Source organism: Bos indicus x Bos taurus, chromosome 25 (assembly GCF_003369695.1).
Source record: "Bos indicus x Bos taurus breed Angus x Brahman F1 hybrid chromosome 25, Bos_hybrid_MaternalHap_v2.0, whole genome shotgun sequence".
NCBI lineage: Eukaryota > Metazoa > Chordata > Mammalia > Artiodactyla > Bovidae > Bos > Bos indicus x Bos taurus.
The window spans coordinates 33,358,969-33,369,086 of record NC_040100.1 but is presented as its reverse complement, the minus strand read 5'-3'; the positions used below and the strand labels follow the sequence as shown (position 1 = coordinate 33,369,086).

General features: G+C 39.0%; 1 protein-coding gene across 4 annotated transcripts in view; it reads left to right on the top strand.

The window, feature by feature from the left end:
• The first annotated feature begins 638 nt into the window (after window positions 1–638).
• Window positions 639–10,118, top strand: part of ATF7IP2 (activating transcription factor 7 interacting protein 2) — a 76,615-nt gene continuing 67,135 nt past the window's right edge. The window contains exons 1-2 of one of the 4 annotated variants that reach the window (XM_027527424.1): window positions 640–742; window positions 1,889–2,034. The gene's annotated coding sequence lies outside the window, so the exon portion shown is untranslated. Of the gene's footprint in view, window positions 743–1,888; window positions 2,035–10,118 lie in introns of all 4 variants that reach the window. The other 3 variants (XM_027527425.1, XM_027527426.1, XM_027527423.1) reach the window with 3 other exon arrangements.

Below are 10,118 nucleotides of genomic sequence, written 5' to 3'. Positions count from 1 at the left end.
TCACATTTTTGGGAACCAACTGGATTACAGTAGCTATTTCTATGAATAATCTATTTCTAGATCGTCCAATTTTTGCTCTTTTTTCTCGTAGCCAGTAGTTACTAGTACAAATAAGCAGCTCTGTCCTCCGTGATGAGGAGGCCTTAAACTAGATCGAGGGTGCTTAATTAGATAATTCACTTTAATCGCTAAAAACGAGGTTATCGGCAGCGGAGTAGGTCTCTTGACGTTTGACGCGGCCTAGCGTGGCAAATCCGTTTAGGCAACGCAAGAAAATATGACCACTGGCCTGTGTCACAAAATTTAAGTTGTCAAAAAAACCGAAATTGAGATCTACAGAATTTTATTTAAGTATTTTAAAACTTTAAATGCCTGCAGACGAGCCGCCTGTTTTTGTAAAAAGTAATTTTCGGAAAACTTTCAGTCACTCAAATGCAAGGCCTGGCTCAGGAGGCTAGTCGCGGGACTCGCGAGTGACGCAACACGCTGACAGAAAGTCGCTTGCCTGAAGGCGAACTCTCTGCACCCCTCAGCCGACTTCCACTTACCGGCCCCTTCCACCAGGTCGCCTCTGATTGGCTGGGCTGCCGCAAGTTCGCTCCGCCATTGGCCGGAAGTCCGTCGGAGGTGGGCGCAGACAGACTTACCTCGGCCGCTTTCCTGAAGAGCGTCATTGTGCTCGGCGGTTGCAGTCCCCGGAGGTAGAGTTTGTGCAGAAGCGGCCAGCGCGGCGCCGCTCTAGGTACGTTGGAACCGGGCGAGAGCCCCGCGCGAGCGGCGGTTGGCCGGGACGGCAGTTTCTCCGGCGCCGCGTGCCTCCCTGAGGGCCGGTCCCCGGAAGCCTCGGAGCCCCGCGCGAGCTGGGCGGTTGTGGCGGGGTTGACTCCAAGGAGTCTATGGAGTCGCTAGAGCGCCGACCTGGCTGGGTAAACGCCGGCGAAGGGCGAGAGGACGTGTCTCCTCCAGCTGTCGGAGTGGGCGGCTAGCGGAGTGGGCGGCTAGCGAAGCGGGAGTGGCGGGCGGCCGCGTGTGCAAGTCGGGGTCGCAGAGGCACGTCCCCTCAGGGTTTGGTACTCGGCGAGTAAGTACAAGCTTGGGACCTGACGGGACCACTTTTAGAAACTGACGGAGAAAATGTAGTCCCCCTCCCCATCTTTGGGATTCCGTTGCCACATTTCCAGGAGTTGTTTTAGTTATAATTTATCTGAAGAAACCAGGGGCCAGAAGTTGTGTTCTTGTCCTGGCGGCGGGGAGGCTTTCCTTGATGTATGTTGTTCGAAGGCACTAGAACATTTGATGCCCAAATGCCTTTTTAAATTAAAGCACCTGGAGCACAAACGTGTGACGTACACCTGTGGAGCTCATCCATGTAGGGATGCTGTGATTGAAGGATGAAAGCCGTGTACCAGCAGGCGTGGTTCTTTAACACAGTTTATTTTTAAGTAAATTAAAAAAAAAAAAAGACCATATCCTGCTTCTCGCCACCACCCCCCCCCCCCGCCCCCCTACTTACTTTCTCCAAACGCCCCTCTCCCACCTACTTTCTCCTTTTTGGCAAAGTTCAAGAATGTGTTCTGTACAGAGGAAGCAGTTATTTTGCTTTTTCTCTCTAAAACCTCACTGTGCTTGGAAAACTGCTATGTTGAAGATGAAATTTCCAACATTGTAAGCCAGCACGTGTTGCTTCTTTTGTGAAGAGCTAGTATTCACTGCTCTAAAGACTTGAGTATGGTCAAGACCTAGGAAAAGATGATCGTACAGAATAATTCATTAGAAACAAAATGTTAAAAAGTAGAAGAATTATGTGAAATCCATTTAAGCGGGCTGTTATACTACATTGGGATTTAATACTCTCTTCATGATGATTTTGTCATATATTTACTTATAGCCAGTAAAATGATCGACGACATAAGTATTTGCCAAACAAATGGGGAAGAACATTCAAGATAATTTATGTCACAGGAAAGCTATTGAAAAAACAAAAATGAAGCGTCTGACTGAAGGACTAATTACACTGAATTCAGCTCTCGTGAAGTATGTCTTAGTTTGTTCATCTATCAATACATTTTTGGAAATGTTGAGTCTGACCATAAGCAAATTAATCTACTTAACTCTCAGTCTTATCTGCAGATTTTTACAGACTACATCCTAAGATTGACTTCTACCTCAACAGAAATGCATGAACAGTTTGTTATTGGAAATGATTTGCATCCTTTAAGAACTGGTGTATCTAGGTACATCTTGAATTTTCTGCTCTGCTTTCCTTATTGACTCTTGTACTTCACCTCGACCTTCAATTCTACTGTATTTACTTGCTACATAGAATCTTGAATTCTGGTCTGAAAATATTGCATGATCCCTGCATTGTTGCCTGTGCATATCATGTAGTTCTGTTATAGTGGGTGTGTACAGATGTATTTCATTTGATGTAATCAAATTTAAATAACATAGTTGTTAAAAATAAAAATATACTTTGATTTTAAATGCACAAGAGTATTCTCATTAAGTTAAATGAGATTATTACATATAAAATACAAATAACCATATTCTATCTTATTCTGTCTCATATTCTTACATCATTTAAATACTTATTCTATTCTCTGAGGCTTAATTAAACCTCAACCCATACCTTTCAAATGCTTTACTATAGAGTCAAGTAACTTTGTATCCCTTTTTAGCTTTACCGATCTAAGTAGGACAGAAAGCTTGTAGTCAGGCCATATCTAGAGGGAAGTAACCATAACTCTCTCAATTGGGTAGATAATTGAATATAATGTGAAAATTTGAACTTCTCATTAAATTTCTGGAGGTATAAGGGGTTTGTCTATAGAAAACTATGTAGAGGTATTATAGTATCTGTTAAAAGTGGTGCCATTAGTGTCTGTTTGAGGTTCTACGGTGTATAGTGCTGCTTATGGTATAGTTACTGCCAAAGTTACTGAGGTCTGTTCTTGTCCTTTTTATTAAGGAAAAAGTAGCAGCATTAAATAAAGCTTCTACATGAAAAGCATCTCGCTGAGAATTTAAAAATAAGACACATCTCAGCCCACAAAGATCATGACTAAAATATATATTTCTAATGGGAAATTCAGATGAAGAAGTAGTTCTCTTAGGGAAAGATGTTTGCTGAAGAAATGATCTTTAAACATGACCTAAAAGCGAGTGGAGAATAAGGGAGAATGTTGGTATATGGCAGTTTTGATGAGTTCGAAAAAAAGTGAAGGCTAAATTTGTAGGAAATTTGGAGATAAAATTTGATAGCTTTAGGGAAAAGGAAATACAAAGAAGATAATGCAATCATGATTCTCTGGTTACTTGCTTGTAACAACTCAAGTATTGATTTAATTATATGTGATGAAAAAAGTGTATAGGTATAGAAAAGAGGTAAATTCTCATCTGTAAGTATAGGACCATGATAGTGGTCCTATACAAATAAAAATTTGTAACTCAAGTGAAATACAAGTGAGCATATTTTAAAATACTGAGATTAATTTTTAAAAAAAGTTATATTAAAAGTGATTGCCATAGGGAGTGAGTATTGACAACCAGCTGTTTCATTGTGAACATTTTATATACTGCTTAATTTTATGCTATTACATTGATAAAGAAAATTTTTAAGTAAAAGCAAAATTCTCCTAGCACCTATTAGATGTTAATGCTGCTGGTCCGTGGACCACAGTTAGAGTAGTAATAATATTCATGCTCATTGTAAGACCTGACACAAGTTGGTCATGTTTTGTCATTTTCTTGATTACTGTATATCCCTTAACAGTAACCTTGTCACATCATAGTATCTGATTTTTACTTGTGATAGGAGATTTCTTTGAATCTCAAGATCCTTGATTTAAATACTGGCTCCTGAACTGTGTGAGTATGTGTGTGTTTTTAAACTTTTTTAAAGTTATACAACCTATCTTAGATTCATTTTGATAATTTAAATATAATATGTAACAATTGTGCTTTATTTAGTATTGATAATATATTGAGGTAGAATTTCAACAAGAAGCAACCCAAGTGAGAGATATTTTGTAATGAAGAAAACCAATCCACCACCAGAAGTACAGAAAATAAATGCAATCCTTATGTACCCATACCTTTAAACTTTATAAGGTGGAGTGAGTGATTTAACTGAAAGAAATAGACAAATTGACAACAGTAGTAGACCACTCTGAAAACACTCTTAATAGCTGGAAGAATATGGACAACACAGCAAAGAAATTTGAACTGGTTGACATCGACATAGAATAACACTGCACCCAGCAATGTTGGAATACGTGTTCTACTCAGATACAGGTGGACCTTTTGGAAAAATTAGCCATGAAAATAGCCTCAACAAATTTAACAGGATTGAAATTATTCAGAAGATTCTCTAATTACAGTGGAATTAAAAGAAGCTAACCTTCAACAACAAAAATGCAACTTAGAAATCTGCAATTCCCTGGGAATTAATGTATTTCTAAATAATGGACAGATCATTATTTACCTCCACAGAAGGAATTACAATGGAAATTAGAAAGTATTTCAAATGAGAATCAAGAGGGTTTATTGGAATTTATGAGACTCAACTAAGGTAGAGCTTAGGAAATTTTGTAGCTTTAAATGCAAAAGAAAAAAATGAAAAAGGGGAATGTGACTGAAAATTAAAAGATCTAAATTTTCATCTTAATCTAGAAGAAAATCAGACCTGAAGAAAACTGAATCATTGGGCATCCCTGGTGGTCCAGTGGCTTGAAATCCTCCTGCCAGTGCAGGGTACACAGGTTCAATCCCTGGTCCAGAAGATCCACATGCCATGAGGCAACTAGGCCCATGCACCAGAACTACTAGCCTAGATCCCATGAGCTACAACTACTGAGCATACTTGCCACAAATTCTGAAACCCTTGAGCCCTAGAGCCTGTGCTCCACAACAAGACAGCCCACCACAACTAGAGAAAGCCTACGATGCACCAACAAGACTCAGCCCAGAAAAAAGAAAAACTTGAATCATAAAACTAACAGGAAATGATGAAATGTTTAGAGCACTACATGTAATAGAAAACTAGAAGTCAGTGCTATGAGATTATTGATTAAATGGATAAAAGTCTAGTGACCAAGAAAAGGAAAAAAACTCATCCCTTATATCAAGAATAAAAGAGACATCACTACAGATCTTGATTACATTACAAGTGTAATTAGAGGATATTATGAAGAACCTTATAAACCAGGAATTCTGTTAAGTTTTGAAGTATGGAGAAACAAAATTAACAGAGAAAGGCAAAATATGGATGATCCTGTATTTTAAAAAATTCATTCATAATTTAAAACCTTTATCACAAACTTAACTCCAAGCCCAGATGGCATTATGATGAATTATTTCTAAAATTTAAGGAAGGAGTAATACTACTTGCAAAGACAAACTCATCAGAATTTAAAAAAAAAAAAAGACTTTAACAGTTTTTATATGAATCCTGAATAACTTTGATTTTAAAACCTGATGACTCATCATTCTTGTAATATTGATACAAATTCCTAAACAAAATGTTACCAAGTTGAATACAGGAACATGAAGCAATTTTTTTTAAAAAAGGACTTATGACTGACTGAGATTTATTTCAGGAATAATCTAGGTTTAATATTTTGAGAGCTCAACCAATATGATACAAATTGGGAAAATGAGGTTATATGATCATCTAAACATATGAAAAGGATAAAATCAAAAATATATTAATGATAAAATCTTCTGGGAATAGAAGGATATTTTATATTTAATGGTGTTAGTGAAACCACATACCCTCTTCAGGATTGGTGATGAGAGACCGATACCCATTAACAGCATACCTATTCATAGCATACTGTTCAGTTCAGTTCACTCAGTCATGTCTGACTCCTTGCGACCCCATGAATCGCAGCACGCCAGGCCTCCCTGTCCATCACCAACTCCCAGAGTTCACTCAGACTCACGTACATCAAGTCGGTAATGCCATCCAGCCATCTCATCCTCTGTCATCCCCTTCTCCTCCTGCTCCCAATCCCTCCCAGCATCAGAGTCTTTTCCAATGAGTCAACTCTTCACATGAGGTGGCCAAAGTACTGGAGTTTCAGCTTCAGCATCATTCCTTCCAAAGAAAACCCAGGGCTGATTTCCTTCAGAATGGACTGGCAGGATCTCCTTGCAGTCAAAGGGACTCTTAAAGAGTCTTCTCCAACACCACAGTTCAAAAGCATCAATTCTTCGGCACTCAGCTTTCTTCACAGTCCAACTCACATTCATACATGACCACTGTAGGTTTTAACTAATGCAGTAAGAAAATGATAATTAGTAAAAATATAGGAAGTTCAGAGGAGAAGGCAATGGCAACCCACTCCAGTACTCTTGCCTGGAGAATCCCAGGGATGGGGGAGCCTGGTAGCCTGCCGTATATGGGGCCGCACAGAGCCGAACACGACTGGAGCAACTTGGCAGCAGCAGCAGGAAGTTCAAAAGAATTTATTAGGTTTAATAAGTGAGTTCCTTATGATTATACAGTGGAAGTGAGAAATAGATTTAAGGGACTAGATCTGATAGAGTGCCTGATGAACTATGGACGGAGGTTGTGACATTGTACAGGAGATAGGGATCAAGACCATCCCCATGGAAAAGAAATGCAAAAAAGCAAAATGGCTGTCTGGGGAGGCCTTACAAATAGCTGTGAAAAGAAGAGAAGCGAAAAGCAAAGGAGAAAAGGAAAGATATAAGCATCTGAATGCAGAGTTCCAAAGAATAGCAAGAAGAGATAAGAAAGCCTTCCTCAGCGATCAATGCAAAGAAATAGAGGAAAACAACAGAATGGGAAAGACGAGAGATCTCTTCAAGAACATTACAGATACCAAGAGAACATTTCATGCAAAGAGGGACTCGATAAAGGACAGAAATGGTATGGACCTAACAGAAGCAGAAGATATTAAGAAGAGGTGGCAAGAATACACAGAAGAACTACAAAAAAGATCTTCATGACCCAGATAATCACAATGGTGTGATCACTCACCTAGAGCCAGACATCCTGGAACGTGAAGTCAAATGGGCCTTAGAAAGCATCACTACGAACAAAGCTAGTGGAGGTGATGGAATTCCAGTGGAGCTATTTCAAATCCTGAAAGATGATGCTGTGAAAGTGCTGCACTCAATATGCCAGCAAATTTGGAAAACTCACCAGTGGCCACAGGACTGGGAAAGGTCGGTTTTCATTCCAATCCCAAAGAAAGGCAGTGCCAAAGAATGCTCAAGCTACCGCACAATTGCACTCATCTCACATGCTAGTAAAGTAATGCTCAAAATTCTCCAAGCCAGGCTTCAGCAATACGTGAACCATGAACTTCAGATGTTCAAGCTGGTTTTAGGAAAGGCAGAGGAACCAGAGATCAAATTGCCAGCGTCCACTGGATCATCGAAAAAGGAAGAGAGTTCCAGAAAAAAACATCTATTTCTGCTTTATTGACTATGCCAAAGCCTTTGACTGTGTGGATCACAATAAACTGTGGAAAATTCTGAAAGAGATGGGAATACCAGACCACCAGACCTGCCTCTTGAGAAACCTATGAGCAGGTCAGGAAGCAACAGTTAGAACTGGACATGGAACAACAAACTGGTTCCAAATAGGAAAAGGAGTATGTCAAGGCTGTATATTGTCACCCTGCTTATTTAACTTCTGCAGAGTACATCATGAGAAACACTGGGCTGGAAGAAGCACAAGCTGGAATCAAGATTGCCAGGAGAAATAACAACCTCAGATACGCAGATGACACCACCCTCATGGCAGAAAGTGAAGAGGGACTAAAAAGCCTCTTGATGAAAGTGAAAGTGGAGAGTGAAAAAGTTGGCTTAAAGCTCAACATTCAGAAAACGAAGATCATGACATCTGGTCCCATCACTTTATGGGAAATAGATGGAGAAACAGTGGAAACAGTGTCCAACTTTATTTTTTGGGCTCCAAAATCACTGCAGATGGTGATTGCAGCCATGAAATTAAAAGACGCTTACTCCTTGGGAAGTTATGACCAACCTAGATAGCATATTCAAAAGCAGAGACATTACTTTGCCAACAAAGGTCCGTCTAGTTAAGGCTGTGGTTTTTCCAGTGGTCATGTATGGATGTGAGAGTTGAACTGTGAAGACAGCTGAGTCCCGAAGAATTGATGCTTTTGAACTGTGGTGTTGGAGAAGACTCTTGAGAGTCCCTTGGACTGCAAGGAGATCCAACTAGTCCATTCTGAAGGAGATCAGCCCTGGGATTTCTTTGGAAGGAATGATGCTGAAGCTGAAACTCCAGTACTTTGGCCACCTCATGTGAAGAGTTGACTCATTGGAAAAGACTCTGATGCTGGGAGGGATTGGGGGCAGGAGGAGAAGGGGACGACAGAGGATGTGATGGCTGGATGGCATCACTGACTCAATGGACGTGAGTTTGGGTGAACTCCGGGAGTTGGTGATGGACAGGGAGGCCTGGCGTGCTGCAGTTCATGGGGTCACAAAGAGTAGGACGTGTCTGAGTGACTGAACTGAACTGAAGTGAGTTTAATGAATTAGAGATGGCAATTATATTTCTCTGTGATATGAGGCAGAAAAAAATGAAATTTAAAATGATGCCACATACAAAGCATTAAAAAATGAATATGGCAGTAAAGGAATAGAGGAACAACAGATGTGAGACATATAAAACAAAAAGTAAAATGGCAGCCATAAATCCAATTATATCAATATCAGGTGTGAATGGATTAGACAATTCAAATACCAGATTGTCAGACTGAATGAAACATAACATCCAAGTATATGCTATCTATAGGAGACACACTTAGATTGAAAGATACAATTATGTTGAAAGTAAAAGGATTTTAAAAAGCCATGTGAATAGCAATCATAAGGAATCTAGGTATACTAGTTTAAAACAAAATAGTCTTTCAAGATTAGATGTAGAAAGGGACATTTTATAATAAAAGTTGCAGTCTCATAGGTAGTTAAAACAATGAGAAAAATATGCAACTAAGAACAACACTAAAATAGGTGGAGTGAATACTGACAAGAATGGAGAAATAGAAAATTCAACAATAATGGTTAGAGACTAAAACACTTTATAAGTAACAGATCAGTTAGAAAAGACTTGAGTAATTCTGTGGACCAACTAGCCTGAAGAAGCATCTTTTGAACATTCAGCCAAATGAAAGCAGAATATATTCTTCTCAAACGTACATAGAAAAATTTCCAATGTAGATATTATGTTAAGCTGTAAAACAACTTCAGCACATTTTAAAGGACTGAAATCACAACAAAGTATGTTCTCTGATCACAGTGGAATGAAATTAGAATTGAAGAAGCAGAATAAATTTGAGAAATTCACAGCTATGAGGAAATTAAGCAACAGTTTCCTAAATATTAATAACTAGTAGGTCAAAGAAAAAATCATGAGAGAAGTTAGAAAATACTTTGACATTAAAGAGAAGACAACAAAACATTTCAGATGCAAATAGTTTCTCAGGAAATTTGTAGTGATAAATGTCCACATTTTTTTTAAGACTTCAACAAACTAACTTTTAACTTTAATACAAAAAGAAGAAACTAAACCTAAATAGAATGAATTTAGAAAGATGGTTAACAATAACCCTGTGTACGAGACTGCAAAAGAGACACCGATGTATAGATCAGTCTTATGGACTCTGTGGGAGAGGGAGAGGGTGGGGAGATTTGGGAGAATAGCATTGAAACATGTATAATATCATGTATGAAACGAGTCGCCAGTCCAGGTTCGATGCACGGTACTGGATGCTTGGGGCTGGTGCACTGGGACGACCCAGAGGGAGGGGAGGGGAGGGAGGAAGGAGGAGGGTTCAGGATGGGGAACGCGGGTATACCTGTGGCGGATTCATTTCGGTATTTGGCAAAACTAATACAATATTGTAAAGTTTAAAAAAAAAATTAGAGTGGAAATTATTAATAAAATCAAGGAAGAAACAAGTAAAATTAAGAAAATCCAAAAGTTGTTTTCAAAAACATAAACCAAATTGACAAACCTTTACCTAGAGTGACCATGAAAAAGATTCAAATTACTAAAATATGGAATGAAAGGGTGTATTACTACTGATCTTATAGAAGTTAAAAAGATTGTA